General features: G+C 39.6%; 1 protein-coding gene across 2 annotated transcripts in view; it reads right to left on the bottom strand.

The window, feature by feature from the left end:
* Positions 1–7,405, bottom strand: part of LOC139464214 (probable G-protein coupled receptor 139) — a 116,410-nt gene extending 109,005 nt beyond the window's left edge. For both annotated transcript variants that reach the window (XM_071245737.1, XM_071245739.1), the window contains exon 1: positions 7,221–7,405. The gene's annotated coding sequence lies outside the window, so the exon portion shown is untranslated. The remainder of the gene's footprint in view (positions 1–7,220) is intronic.
* Positions 7,406–14,173: the final 6,768 nt, after the last annotated feature.

Here is a 14,173-nt window from a genome sequence, read left to right as displayed (position 1 = left end):
AACGTGGAGGTGGCATGAAAATGGTACACATGTAGGTGATACAGCAATGTCATACGTGTAGAGGGTAATACCGCAGTGTCATACGTGTAGATATATCGTAATATCATACGATTATAGGATCGTAATGTCATACAAGTAGAAGGTAATACGCCAGGGGTATACCTGTAGATACATACATGTAGACGATAATACCGCAGTTGTATACGTGTAGATAGATCGTCATGTCATACGAGTAGAAGGTAATACCGCAGTGGAATACGTGTAGATAGATCATAATGTCATACGAGTAGAAGGTAATACGGCAGGGGTATACGTGTAGATAGATAGTAATGTCATACGAGTAGAAGATAATATGGAAGTGGAATACGTTTAGATAGATCATAATATCATACGAGTAGAAGATAATACGCAAATGGTATACGTCTAGATAGATCATAATGTCATACGAGTAGAAGGTTATACGGCAGTGTTATACGTCTAGATAGATCATAATGTCATACGAATAGAAGGTAATCCGGCAGTGTTATACGTCTAGATAGATCATAATGTCATACGAGTAGAAGGTAATACGGCAGGGGTATACGTGTAGACAGATCATAATGTCATACAAGTAGAAGATAATACGGCAGTGTTATACGTCTAGACAGATCATAATGCCATACGAGTAGAAGGTAATACGGCAGTGTTATACGTCTAGACAGATCATAATGTCATACGAGTAGAAGATAATACGGCAGTGGAATACGTCTAGATAGATCATAATGTCATACGAGTAGAAGGTAATACGGCATGGGTATACATGTAAATAGATAGTAGTGTCAAAAGTGTTGGGATTTGTAGGAGTGGAGTGTCTTTTTCGTTAAGTGCTTACTTCTTGCGGACGTGTTTTGGAGAATTATTTATTGCATACATTTAGACAACACTGTTTAATCTAGCATTAATATCGAAACGTACCACAAACTAATAGTTAAAAAACACTAAAATAGATAAGGAAACTCGTAACTCATGCAAAACAAACGCTCAGAATGGATTCTACAATTACATGTTCAGCGTAATGTAAGAGGTAGGTCGTGATGGACGTCTCCTCCAGGGAAATGTAATCAAACTCCGCGCAGCCTGTAGCAAAGGGTTCACTCTGGTCTGCTATTATCTGACACAAGACTTTCAGCCTTTGAATTATTTTTGCATTGTTAATTATTCAGAGTGTTATGTTGTCAACTAATGGAACAGAAAAACTCAGACAACTGCCATGCATCACAATAAACGTCAGCTGAATTTCGCCTGGGACTAGACTTTCTTCCAGCTTGGTTGACGTTCAACGAACGTCTGCCTACATCGCACGTTGTCACATTCTGTATTAAGGATGTAAAATGTTAACTGAAGTTATGTGCTGTTCTCTTATTAACATCAGCCATTAATCTTCAGCTAGCGTGAAGTGAAGGAGATGCTAACACGCACTGAATGACCTGTTTTCAGGTACAATGTTTCAGCATTACCACGCTATGGGTGCCGCCTTTATTTTTACGTACGGGCATAGGTCCATCTTGTCAATTGTCAATTTGTCTCCTATTCCTTTCCATACGTGTTAGTGTAGCAGACGGATGCTCTTCCGTCTCGTTGGTGATGTATGCAGACACCTGGACGCTTTATCTACTCTTAAAGGAAGACATCGACGCCTTGGTGCCTGACTGCTGATCCTAAATACGTTTCTGGCTGGCTGGTTTGTTGTGTAACGCTGCACTCAGCAATATTCCAGCTATATGACGGCGGTCTGTAAATAATTGAGTCTGGACCAGACAATCCAGTGATTGACTTCATGAGCCTCGATCCACTTAATTGGGATACGATGACACGCACATCAACCAAGTCAGCGAGCCTGACCACCAGCTCCTATTAGTTGCCTCTTACGACAAGCATAGTCGCCTTCCTAAATACGTCATAATGGAATTCCCATTCTGCGCATGGCACCATTATAAAACTAACTGTCATTTAAGACGCGTAGAATAGAAATTTGATTAATCGTCGTTTTGAATAAGAGCTCGATGACTACAAGAGAGCTAAAAGAGAACGCGATCGGTGGCTTAGATGTTGCTCATCTGATGTTGATGTTGATATATTCATCCATCCAAATGTAAATCGTTTGTCGATACAGCATAAAATTGGGATTTAACGCTCATCGTTAAAAAAATAGATTTCCCCATTACCGCATATACAAGTATAATTACAACATTGCGTCAGTAAAAAGTACTATATTGTCTGTTTAAGGAGAACATACGACTAACTGAATGGTTTGTGAATAAACTTGTGAAGAAAACGCAGCGTTTAGGAATATTCCAGCAATTTAAAGGCGTGGTACACCAGAAATGAGCTTCACACATTGTTCCCATGTGAGGAATTATTCCCAAAAGGTCCAGGATAGAGAATCTTATTCATGGACCGAAAGTTACCTGTATGTTCTCCGACTTTAAACACAGCCTACTTTCGCAAACATAGGATACATCCCTACCTTGACACTTTGATAAAAAGTTATTTTTTGTGGGAACTGTTTCAAAAATTAAACCAGAACTCTTTGTTGTTTTGCTGCACGAGATATGTGTTCGCGACTGTGATGCACGTGCGACAAACACGGCCGCCAGGTGATCCTTATTTTTGAGGTTCTTTTCGATTCCATCCAAAATATTTCATTAATCGCCTCTCTGTTTGTAACACATGCTGACGGGGATATGTATGAAAAATATATCCCCGAACAGTCACATACATGTATATGCCTATCGTATAACCTTTCTTTAACCGCCGTAAGGGGTAAGCTAACATGATGCAAAAAAACATAATAGAATTCTAGGCTTTTACGGATTATTTAAATGTCGGAAAACAATTAAAAGGAAAGTTCACACCGACCTGTCCTATGTCCATGATAACCCTACATCCACGCCACAAATGACCTATCTCTTTGTGAAGCTACTTCTTATGGCTGAAATATTGCCGATGTGACGTTAAATCTTAACTCTCTCACTCACTCACTCTTTGTGACGCAGGATCCAATCCAGGTACACTTGTCAAATGTTACCACTCGTACTGTGGTTGTTCCACCTAGAGCTGTACTCTGTGAAATGCAACCAGTATCTGTAGAAAAGTTCAAGCTTAATCAGTCATCCAATACGGAGTCTATTTGGAGCCTTATTGATGTCAATGAAAAAGAACTTACCCCGGAAGATTTGGATAAAGGTGTTAAACTTATCTCAAAGTACATTGATGTCTTTTCAAGTGAGGAATTGGATCTTGGTCATTCAACTGCAGTGCAACACCGTATTCAGTAATGGATAAAACTCTTTTTAAACAAAGGTATCGACGTATTCCCCCAGCCATGTTTCAAGAGGTGAAAGATCATCTTAGACAGTTGCTAGCATGTGGAGTGAAACGTAGATCACATAGCCCTTGGGCCTCTAACATTTACCTTTGTTGGAAGAAGAGTGAAAAACGGAATGGTCGTGGACTTCAGACAACTAAACAATTCCACTCTTAAGGACAGTTTTGCTTTACCAAGGATAGAGGAAATTTTAGATGTCTAGCTGGCAGTAAGTTTTACACTAAGTTGGACATGAAGTCTGGATATCACCAGTCGAACTTGCAGAAGAACGTAAGGAGCGCACAACGTTTGTCAGTTGGCTCAGTGCACATATACAAGATGGTTCAGTTTGAATTGTTTGAGTGGAGACCACGAGTGATGGTGAATGCATTGTCACAATGTTATATGATGGTGTTTGTGAATTAAATGGCAATCTATGGTCATCGAGCGTGACTCACCACGTATAATTCATGCCTCAATTCCACAAATAGGTAAGGCTCATTATCATGTATAAATATGTTTTATCTTTATGTACACTTTTTGTGTAGCCTTTGAGGGTTACGATATAGTTATCTAAATGTACGTCATGTCAATTGTGGAATGATGTCTATAATATATATATATGTGTGTATATATATATATCATATAATGGGTAGGTTTCTCGGCAGGATAAAGCCAACGGATAAAAACGATATCCAATGGGGTCATATGCGGATAGAGATGCAAATATCAAAGGTCAAGTAGGGACTACTTTCACTGTTTATAAACAAACCTGGCGTCGCCCTCGTCATTCGGCGATCGGGTCAGAATTAACCATCGAGAATATGGATAAACTACAGAGATAATTGCTTTCATTATCAAAAGAACAGTCTAATATACTGAAAATCAGTGTCTAACTGTGACGTAGCTAAGGCATTTTATAAGTTTTGGCAACTTTGAAGATATAAATTTCGAAACAAATTTGCGAGGGCACGAGGCCTAGCCAAGCGGGATCAGTAGCCATATCTGTGCTTGTAGACCTCTGCGGCTTGAAACCTTCTCCACAAATTAAAATAGTTAGATTTGGCTGAAATATGTTTGAATTGTTACCTTGTTTCCTTTTTTCGCTGTGTGTACATCTGACTACACTTCTTAACGTTATGACAGGACAGACCGACTGTCAACAACGTCTGACCGTGGCCGTGACGTCTCATAGACTAGGGTTAGAGTAGCTTCCCTTTGACAAAGGGCAGTTACTCTAGCAGACAGACCGATCGATTGCCCCGAAAGGCAATTAAAAACAATTGTTGTTTTGCGTATATGTTGCTTTGCCACTGTATAAGAAACATATTTCATTTGGAACTATATTGGCTACTGTCACTGTCCGACTGACACATCACTTACCCTGTGACGTAATAAATATAAATGCGCGCATTCCAGGAAAATTCGCAATGTTTCGGTATTGTTTTTGAGAGAGGGAAAGTGATATTGAAGCACAGAATTAAAGAATGACATTATTTGATAAAGAGGTTATCACGCTTGGATATTTGGGGATGGTAAATATCCTGTATTAGGAATAAACACTATGTATTTAGCTCGCCAAGGCTCGCAAAATACAATGTTTATTCCTAATGCAGGATATTTACCATCCCCAAACACACAAGCGTGATAACCTCTCTCTCTCTCTATATATATGTATATATACTGACTCAAATTAAAAACTTCGCATTTTAAAAAATAATCCCATGATATATGATATACAACGGTCAAATGTATCCGAGAAGGTAATTTTTAATCATTAATGTCCAAAGAAGGATTTTAATTAACGGTGGTAACCATAAGTTGTTCCAAGCACCTACGGTATTCGGTAATAACATCAACAGTTTAAATCATATGTCCCAAGCACGAGAATCTGATGGCACACAAGTTCAGTAGCGTGTATGGCCACCATGTGCGTTGACAACTGCCACACAACGCCTCCGCATGGACCTTGTGATGCTTGTGAACACATGATTAGGAAGACGACGCCATTGTTGCTGCAAAATGGTGCCAAATATGTCGACTTCCTGTAAGCAACACTGGGTGTAACGTTCATGACGGCGCCTCCACACCCTCGCCCTACCATCAACAAATCGAAGATTAAATCGGGATTCATCACTGAAAACGACTTGATTCCAATTCCTCTGAGTCCATCGTAAGTGTCGCTGTGCCCACACTTGACGTTGACGTCTGTATAATTAAGTCAGAATAGGACCTGGGTTCAAGATACCGTGGGCATGACTAATTGACAACAAACTGTCCATTCGTGAAAGATTTACCTTCGTCATTTATCTGAAAATTAGCTCACTGCGACATCACACGGGACACAAAAAACATGTACATGGATAACTGCTCAAGGCAGCAATGTAGTTAATTATTGCATCTGAGCCGGCAAACATGACAGAAGAGTCCACCATATTATGGATTCGGAAACTTAGACACAATAGCTGTATGGCTGAGATTCACACTCCCCACCACCTTCCTCTCACCACCAGTATAATGGTCCTCATATCGATTCCAATGAACGTTACGACAGTATATGATCGCTGTATGGTATTTTCGTGAAACTCACAAAACACTTTTAAACAAATGCATTAAGCTATGTATGTTTTAACGACACGTGACTTGATAAATAGAGAAAAGCGGCATAAGGGGCGTCTAACGTTGTTCATGACTTTACTTCTCTGACAGAACATGTTTCATAGGCAAAGGTGACACAGCCCTAAGAAACTGAACACTGCTCTTATCAAGCTGTATTTTGTAACAGCGCGCGGACTGTGAAATAGCTGCAAATGGACGTTTAAAATATTTGTTACAAAAAACATTACAGTGTCTTTGACAACATGTTTAAAGGACTTTAACCCCAGAAATGAAGGATCTGTAACTTACGCGGTTGTGCAATTTCTAACCTAAGATGAAAACAATCTCACAAGTAAAGTGTTTTGTAATACGCGGTCAAACAAGTACTATAAATGTAAGTGCACGGTTGAAGTATGAAAATGACGGAGTTTGCAACCACGCGACTCTAACATGTTTGAAGTATTGCAACCACGCAGGTAAAATATCTGCCACATATTGCAACCATAGTGTGAAATATGAGTTAACATAAACGTACAGTATTTGTTTGATAAATTTGTAAACACAAATTAGATCTATTTGAGTAACAACTCAAATAGATATGTACAATCATCACACTATTGTTTTGGAAAGGAAAATAAGGCAAATGACATCTTGGGTATTATACATGACTCTACATTTATAAATTATTCAAAGATTGATGTGGTATCAGTGCTAATTAGCAAAAACTGCATCAATAGCTTACAATGTTACTTCCACATTTGTATTGAGCAGCGAAGAATAATATTAACATTTAACAACGGTCTAGGAAGCTTCAGACCACCTGGTATTACAGGCGCAATTCACGGGAAAGGATGACACCTGCCACCAATTCCAAACTGTGACATTCATGTGTGATGCATATATAGTCACAGCACAAGAATTCACACATAAACCCACAGAGTGTACACGTTCCCGACATTGAACGAACATATGAATATCGCCTCTGTGTGTGTGCGTGCGTGCGTGGGTGTGCGTGTGCGTGTGTGCGTGCTTGCGTGCGTGCGTGCGTGCGTGCGTGCATGCGTGTGTGTGTGTGTGTGAACGAAGTCACACGGATGACAGTGAGTTTGTTTCAAGTTCCACAACTTCGTCAGCGTCATTGACACCACGGCTAAATCACATCCCACAAGCCCATAGGATAGAAAACGAACAGAACACTTTCCTCGTATATAGAGCGAACAAAAATCCTTACGTCTGGATTAAATGCTTAATGTGTGACAATAATGCAGCCCCTTACCTGTTACCCACTGAAGAAGAAGTCAATCCTAGGTTGCATGATATCCGTGTCTAACAGCAATATGAGTCACTATGCTGTCAGATTGAGATGCCCGGGTCTTGTCCCTATATTAAAAGTGGAATGGCTTTATCCGAGCCTGTGATACGTTTCCCTATAGAGAAGAAGCATTTCTAGCACCTGACTACACTGGCAAAGAGTGACTGCAGTGAGCCGGTGTTCCCTCAGTCACCATCCGGCATCCAGTAAGGCGATCAATACGACAGCAGTGACACTGCAACGGGATTGGGGGAATGAAAATGACTCCCAAATAACTGCGTATTTTATTTCCTTGTTATGAAGGCGTGACGACGGCAAATCAGGCCAATCAGACTCCGCACAGCGCCAGATACATGTAAGCAGTCAAGTCGGAATTCAGGCAACGAGAAACTCTTGCTAAAGGTCACCATCAACCACTCATTCCAAGAGCTGCTTGTCCTAAAACGAGGCTTACATTACCGTGTTGTTGTTTAGTGTTACGGATGTTTCTGCACGATTTCCTATTTAGTAGTTCTAACACTGGTGTCGTGTGAAGAGTGAGTGAGTGAGTGAGTATGGTTTTACGCCGCTTTTAGCAATATTCCAGCAATATCACGGCGGGGGACACCAGAAATGGGCTTCACACATTGTACCCATGTCGGGAATCGAACCCGGGTCTTCGGCGTGACGAGCGAACGCTTTAACCACTAGGCTACCCGACCGCCATGTCGTGTGAAGAAATGGGATTCAATTGTAACGTATTGACGTCACGAGTTACGTTAGGTCTTCTAGCCCTTTGTACCGATCGATGGCTTCCTTTAATATTCATTGATGCTTTATTTCTTATATGAGATTTCAATATTATGTACAGCCTCTTTAAGACTGATGAGGGAGTGTACAAGCTGTAAGAACATTTAGATTGTTTGTTGTTTAACGCCGCACGCAGCAGTATTTCAGCCCTATGTCGGCGGTCTGTAAATAATCGAGTCTGGGCCAGACAAACCCGTGATTGACATCATGAGCATCGATCCATGCCATTGGGATACGGTGACTTACATCACACCAAGTCAGCGAGTCTGACCACCCGATCCCGTCAGTCACCTCTTACGACAAGCATAGTCGCCTTTTATCCCAAGCATTGGTTGCCGAAGACTTTTTCTACGGGTTTTTACGGGTCGAAACATATCTACCCGCATTTAAATAATGATAACTCCAACACTATAATTCGACATCGCTAATGTCAGACAGTCAATTGTATGCACAGGTGGGTATTTCCCGCATATTATCACAATCCTCATGTCGATTACCTGTACCCTTTTCTCCCAAATCGCGGTTTATCTGCCTTACCCGGCTACATCTACGGGGAACAATTCACTAGACACTCCCCTCTCAAAAATAAGCTCGGCCAATATACGACGCCACCAAGTTGCAAGCGCATGTTCGAATCTCCAGAAATGTCGTCATGATATAGCTATGTTATATGATGAATTAAACCACAGTTCGTTTTTCATTGTTCTTTGCGATTTATCGCCTAGCTATCTTATATAAAGGAATGTTTGTTTGTTTGTTGTTTAACGCCGCACTCCGCAATATTCCATCTATATGACGGCTGTCTGTAAATAATCGAATCTGGACCAGACAATCCAGTGATTCATATCATGAGCATCGATCTACGCAATTGGAATACGATGACATGCATCAACCAAGTCAGCGAGCCTGACCACCCGATCCCGTTAGTCGCCTCTAAAGCATAGCCGCTTTTTACGGCAAGCATGGGTTGCTGAAGACCTATTGTACCCCGGATGTTCACGGGTCATATAAAGGAATGAGTGAGTAGGATATTTCAACTATGGCGCTTCAGTTGTAATTACGCTTCTGATTATAACAACTTACCTTTTTTGTCACCGAAATTCAACAACATATATTCTGTTGTTTCTTATTCATTAATGTTTTATCAATATAGGTAAAATATTAAACTTAGATACTATTAATTATGCTTTATGATACACTGTGAACACAGCGAATGACAATAGCAACCTTCAAATATGGCCCAAAATACCGTTAACAGTCTGCAACCAACTGGGGTCACAACGTCAAAATAATTATGGATACTGTCGAAGCGTATAAAAATAGATGAGTCAAAAGAGAAGATGAACCTGTTGAATGTCTGTGAGTGAGTTAAGTCATGATGTGTCAATGGTAGAATCTACAAACAGAAAAAGAAGAAACAGCATTGGAACATGCCCATTCTGTCCCAGCCAGCTGTCGCCATGAGTCTGACTGTCCTATATGAAGCGCGTGTGGCTGTTCCCACTGACAAGGTGTTGCCACATAGCATAACCGTTATATGTAGGCATTACTGCATTAATTGTTTGATCAAGACCATGGTAGAAGTGACATATCATGCAATGCCACATACAAGGACAGTATTGCGAAAGGCAATTAAAAACAAGGATTGTTGTTTTGCGTTTATTCTGCTTCGCCACTGTATAAGAAACATATTTCAGTTGGAACTAAATTGGCTACTGTCACTGTCCGACTGACACGTCACTTACCCTGTGACGTAATAAATATTAATGCGCGCATTCCAGCTGCAGGAAAATTCGCAATGTTTCGGTAATGTTTGTGACAGAAGGAACGCAATTTTGAAGCACAGAAATTAAAGAATGACATTATATGATAAAGAGGTTATCACGCTTGTGTGTTTGGGGATGGTAAATATACTTTATTAGGAATAAAGACTATGTATTTAGCTCGCCAAAGCTCGCTAAATACAATGTTTATTCCTAATGCAGGATATTTACCATCCCCAAACACACTCGCGTGATAACTTCTATGTCTCTGTCTCCACACTTTCAGAGCAACTTGTAAAAAATGAAAGAAAATGTCATTTGAAATTTTCTGAGAAAACAATATCTGAAATGCCGGACGTTCCTATGGATACCATATGTGTGGAAGATGGAGACAGGATAGTTAGGCAAGACGTATGTATCCTCATGGGCACCAATTCTATGCGCGCATTTGGTCAAGAAGGTTAGCTTAAACTTCAGGCATATCGATGATCTGATACCGTTTTATGATAGCCAGTTTTCTTCCACTAATTTACGCCCCTGAACTAGAAAAAAAGATACAGGCGAACCGCCTCATCTGTTTCATATTTTGAGGTATGACCAAAGAGTTACAAAAGGAACTAATCACAAGCCTGTGTGAGAAAATGCATAACGTCAAGTTTCTAAAAGTCGACTTTCCCTTTTTGTCGAGCGGTATGCCAGCAGCTTCCACCCTTGATGTCTACTCTACACAATTTTAGTGGTAAAATCGAGCATGCTTCAAATATATCAAAGAGCGTCTCACGACTCCTACTTCAAAGTTGATTGGTCAGGGTTACAACATTGAAGACCTTGGTAAAGCCTTACCAACGTGTAATGATAGACATCTGGGGGACATTTCTAAATTTGACGCGTCAATGACAAAAACAACAGGTGAACAGTTGACTTGCCTTACCATGTGTTTGTGTCACGGTTCCGCCGTTGGGGCAGGGTCCGCTCACCTCCTCGCCAAACTTAGTACCATCACTTACTTATAGTGATTCATAAACTAAATGTAATATATAAGTAGTCGGAATCGTACAAAAGAATTTAGTAGATATTTCGTCTGATCATAGGCATGGTTTTGTTGCCTCTATTTGCCATGGCGTATGTTGTCCTGGCAACGATTTACCATGCACGGGCATGTATAGGAGTTACTACGGCACGTGTCGACCTGACGTTTATTTGTCCAGGGATAAAAAGGTACCTAAATATGTGTTTGACACGAACCCCTCCGGACACTTAGAACACTTCCATTCATTGCCCCTCTTTTTCGATTAAAGTAGCAACGTATTCTATCGACAGCGAAAACGTTGAAAAATGGGGGTTTTGTTTGAAAAACACGGCACAGAGATAAACGTGAGACCCGGTTGTGTCCTCGGGACTTGTGCCTGATACTAAGTGACCAGGTAATTGCCTTATATAATTTCGTTACTCTGGAACATAATTTGGATAGGCTAGACCTTTTTTGTGACCCGATTAGTATTCAGTGAGTTTACTTGGAAAGTTACTGGTATGTGTATTGTCAGAATGTTACGTTTAGTAAGTCTTCAGCACCTGACTAATCATCTTTATCACCTGACTAGACATCTTCATTACCTGACTAGACATCGTCATCACCTGACTAGACATCGTCATCACCTAGACTAGACATCACTGGCGGGGAATATGCCCGCAAACGTGGAGAGTGGAAATTCGATTTGGTCACGGATTGAGTTACAATGTAAGGCTACAGATTGGGGCATCATGTATAAGTATCACTTGGTACAATAAGTATTAATATTGGATGTAAGATGTAGACAATGGACACAATTTTGACCATATACTAGTATATTCTATTCATGTGCAGAAATACTGAAATGTCTATAGAAGTAACCTAGATAGAGGAATACCGTTCAATGAAACTGAACGTAAACTGGTTTAGATGGCATGTCCCTATTGATATACTCTCTAAATCGTTCAGTTTGTCTAGTGTCAACATGATGAATGTTAACAAACTAAAGCCATTCGGAAAGGATCAATTATCGGAAGCAAAATCCCAAAATTTCAAATTGAAATGGCGGGAAAGGAACTTTGACGATTTGGCAATAATCTTTATTGCTCAGGTTAAAAAAACTTGATACAAAATAGGACAAAATACCGAAAATATGTACACTACTATGGATTTGGAGCAAAAAGATATCTGAATGTAAACCAAAAACATTTGGTTAAAATCATGCTTGTACCACTGTGACTAAACTATCAATTTTTAAACAAATATTTTTCTATTCACAATGGGCGCAGAAGGGCATCCATACCATAAACTTATGTGTAACCCAGAGAGCTTTTCATTATTTGATTTTTTAAGAGAATATTTTATGTGAAAGATTTCTTCTTACATTTCCTTAACGTTAAGAGTAATACGTGTGCAATAAGGACAGACAATATTAACATCCACTGTTGTAGAACTAAAGCATAGATAGATTGAACTGTTGCATATGGTGTACGTAGAAGGCACCAAAAGGATGTTGCATATTTTATAATGATTACAACTGAAACGTTGCAAGGTTCGGTTTTGTGGCAAGTGGAATATACAGGCATACAGACATTATAGCTATTGATAGAAATAATAAGACATGGACTAAAGTACTCACGGAAATGAAAAAAACCCTGTTTTTTCGACCTCAGATCTTAAGTAAATGCAGTTAATATACAAAATATGTAAATATTCAAACAACTAAATTAATACTTATTGGGCCGTGGCACAAATACAGCGTATCAAATGTTTTTTTGACTTTTTACACGTAAAAGTGTGTAAAAATGTGAATAAAACAGACTATTGTGAAACAGGGCAAAACCAGGTGTAAGTTGATTAAGGTGAACTATGACACCTTGACGACAGGTGAGAACAGGTGCATAATGCCTATAGTCTGTTTCTGCTATGTCAATTTGGACAGTTTTATTTTTGAATGTTGAAAGTGCCGACAAATTACTTCCTGTAAAGTACATTTTGTATTGTTCACTGAGATCAAACTAGCAAATCCAGACTAGTACTTTTCGAGTTGTTTTGTTATTTCGTATTTACAAGTACGTAACACTTTGTGTCGATTTTTAAATTGAGAAAAAAAGTTTTTTTTCATTTCCGTGAGTTTTTTAATATATTCAGATACTTTAGGCGACTAATGGGCTTGAGGCACAACGAAAGGAAGCAATTCTGTAACAGTTCTCACAGCGAATTGCGGGCCCTTAGATGACAGGACCATCCGTGCCCCCTCTAAACAACTAATATGTGGAGGCACTGCTTTTATTTATTCTGAACCCTGTAAGCATCAACATACTTTCCCATCTTACACGTCTGTGAATACTTACATGCATATCAACCAGTAAAGACATTGGACAAGTAATGTTGTGGACAGGTATACATGAATATATCAACGAGGCAATCAGCTAATTTATTTCTATTACTTGCACGCCTCTAACATACAGGAGGCTAGAAAGAGTGCAAAAGGTCTAGACTTCTTCAAGATCAAATCTAACTGTTAGCGAATCCTTCACGCAACACATTAAGCTTTACAATACTACTTTATGTTTACCGCTCATAAGTTGATGAGTTTGAGTGATAAAACAACTATTTAAAAAATATATTCTAAAAAGTTGCTGTACTTTGATTTCAGTGATGTTACCCAAGGCCAGACAATGAGCTGTTGACAACACAAAGAAGTCCAATTCGGGTTCCTAATCAACATATCTCACATGAACAACTCATCGAACGATTTGCGTTTGTCTCATTAATGATTAAGAGACCAGAGAAGATCCGGGGTAGAAAAGGTCTTCAGCAACCCACACTTGCCGTAAAGGGCGGCTATGCTTGTCGTAAGAGGCGGGTGGTCATGCTTGCTGACTTGGTTGATGCATGTCATCGTATCCCAATTGCGTGGATGCACATGATGTCAATCACTGAATTGGTTGTTGTTAAACAACAAACAAACAAACAAAAAACGATTAAGATCATGCTGATCATGTAGACGAAAAAGGGCTCGTATTATACCCTAGACCTGTCGCGCAAGTTTGAATCACATGTTCATTTCATTGTTCCTATGTTTCGGAATCTTGTAAGATCGGAATAATATGGAATACTGTGAGGGACATTCACGCGAAATCTGTACACGCCTTGCAGTTGTTTAAGTGATACTGACAATCGATCATTCCAGAGAAATAATGTAAATTAAGAAATAAACGAAGATTATGCATATCCTCTTAAAGGATTTTAATAACATGTAGAAGCTTTAAAAATATTTACCAGAATTTAAATAGCGTTGACTCTCTGAGTACAGTCAGACCGCAGGGTTGTTAAGTTTGGTATTTCTCACA

The sequence above is a fragment of the Haliotis cracherodii genome, unplaced genomic scaffold (assembly GCF_022045235.1).
Source record: "Haliotis cracherodii isolate W230 unplaced genomic scaffold, xgHalCrac1.p SCAF_17, whole genome shotgun sequence".
NCBI classification, from domain to species: Eukaryota; Metazoa; Mollusca; class Gastropoda; order Lepetellida; family Haliotidae; genus Haliotis; species Haliotis cracherodii.
Note: the sequence above shows the minus strand (reverse complement) of the source record. Positions and strands in the feature narration are given on the sequence as shown.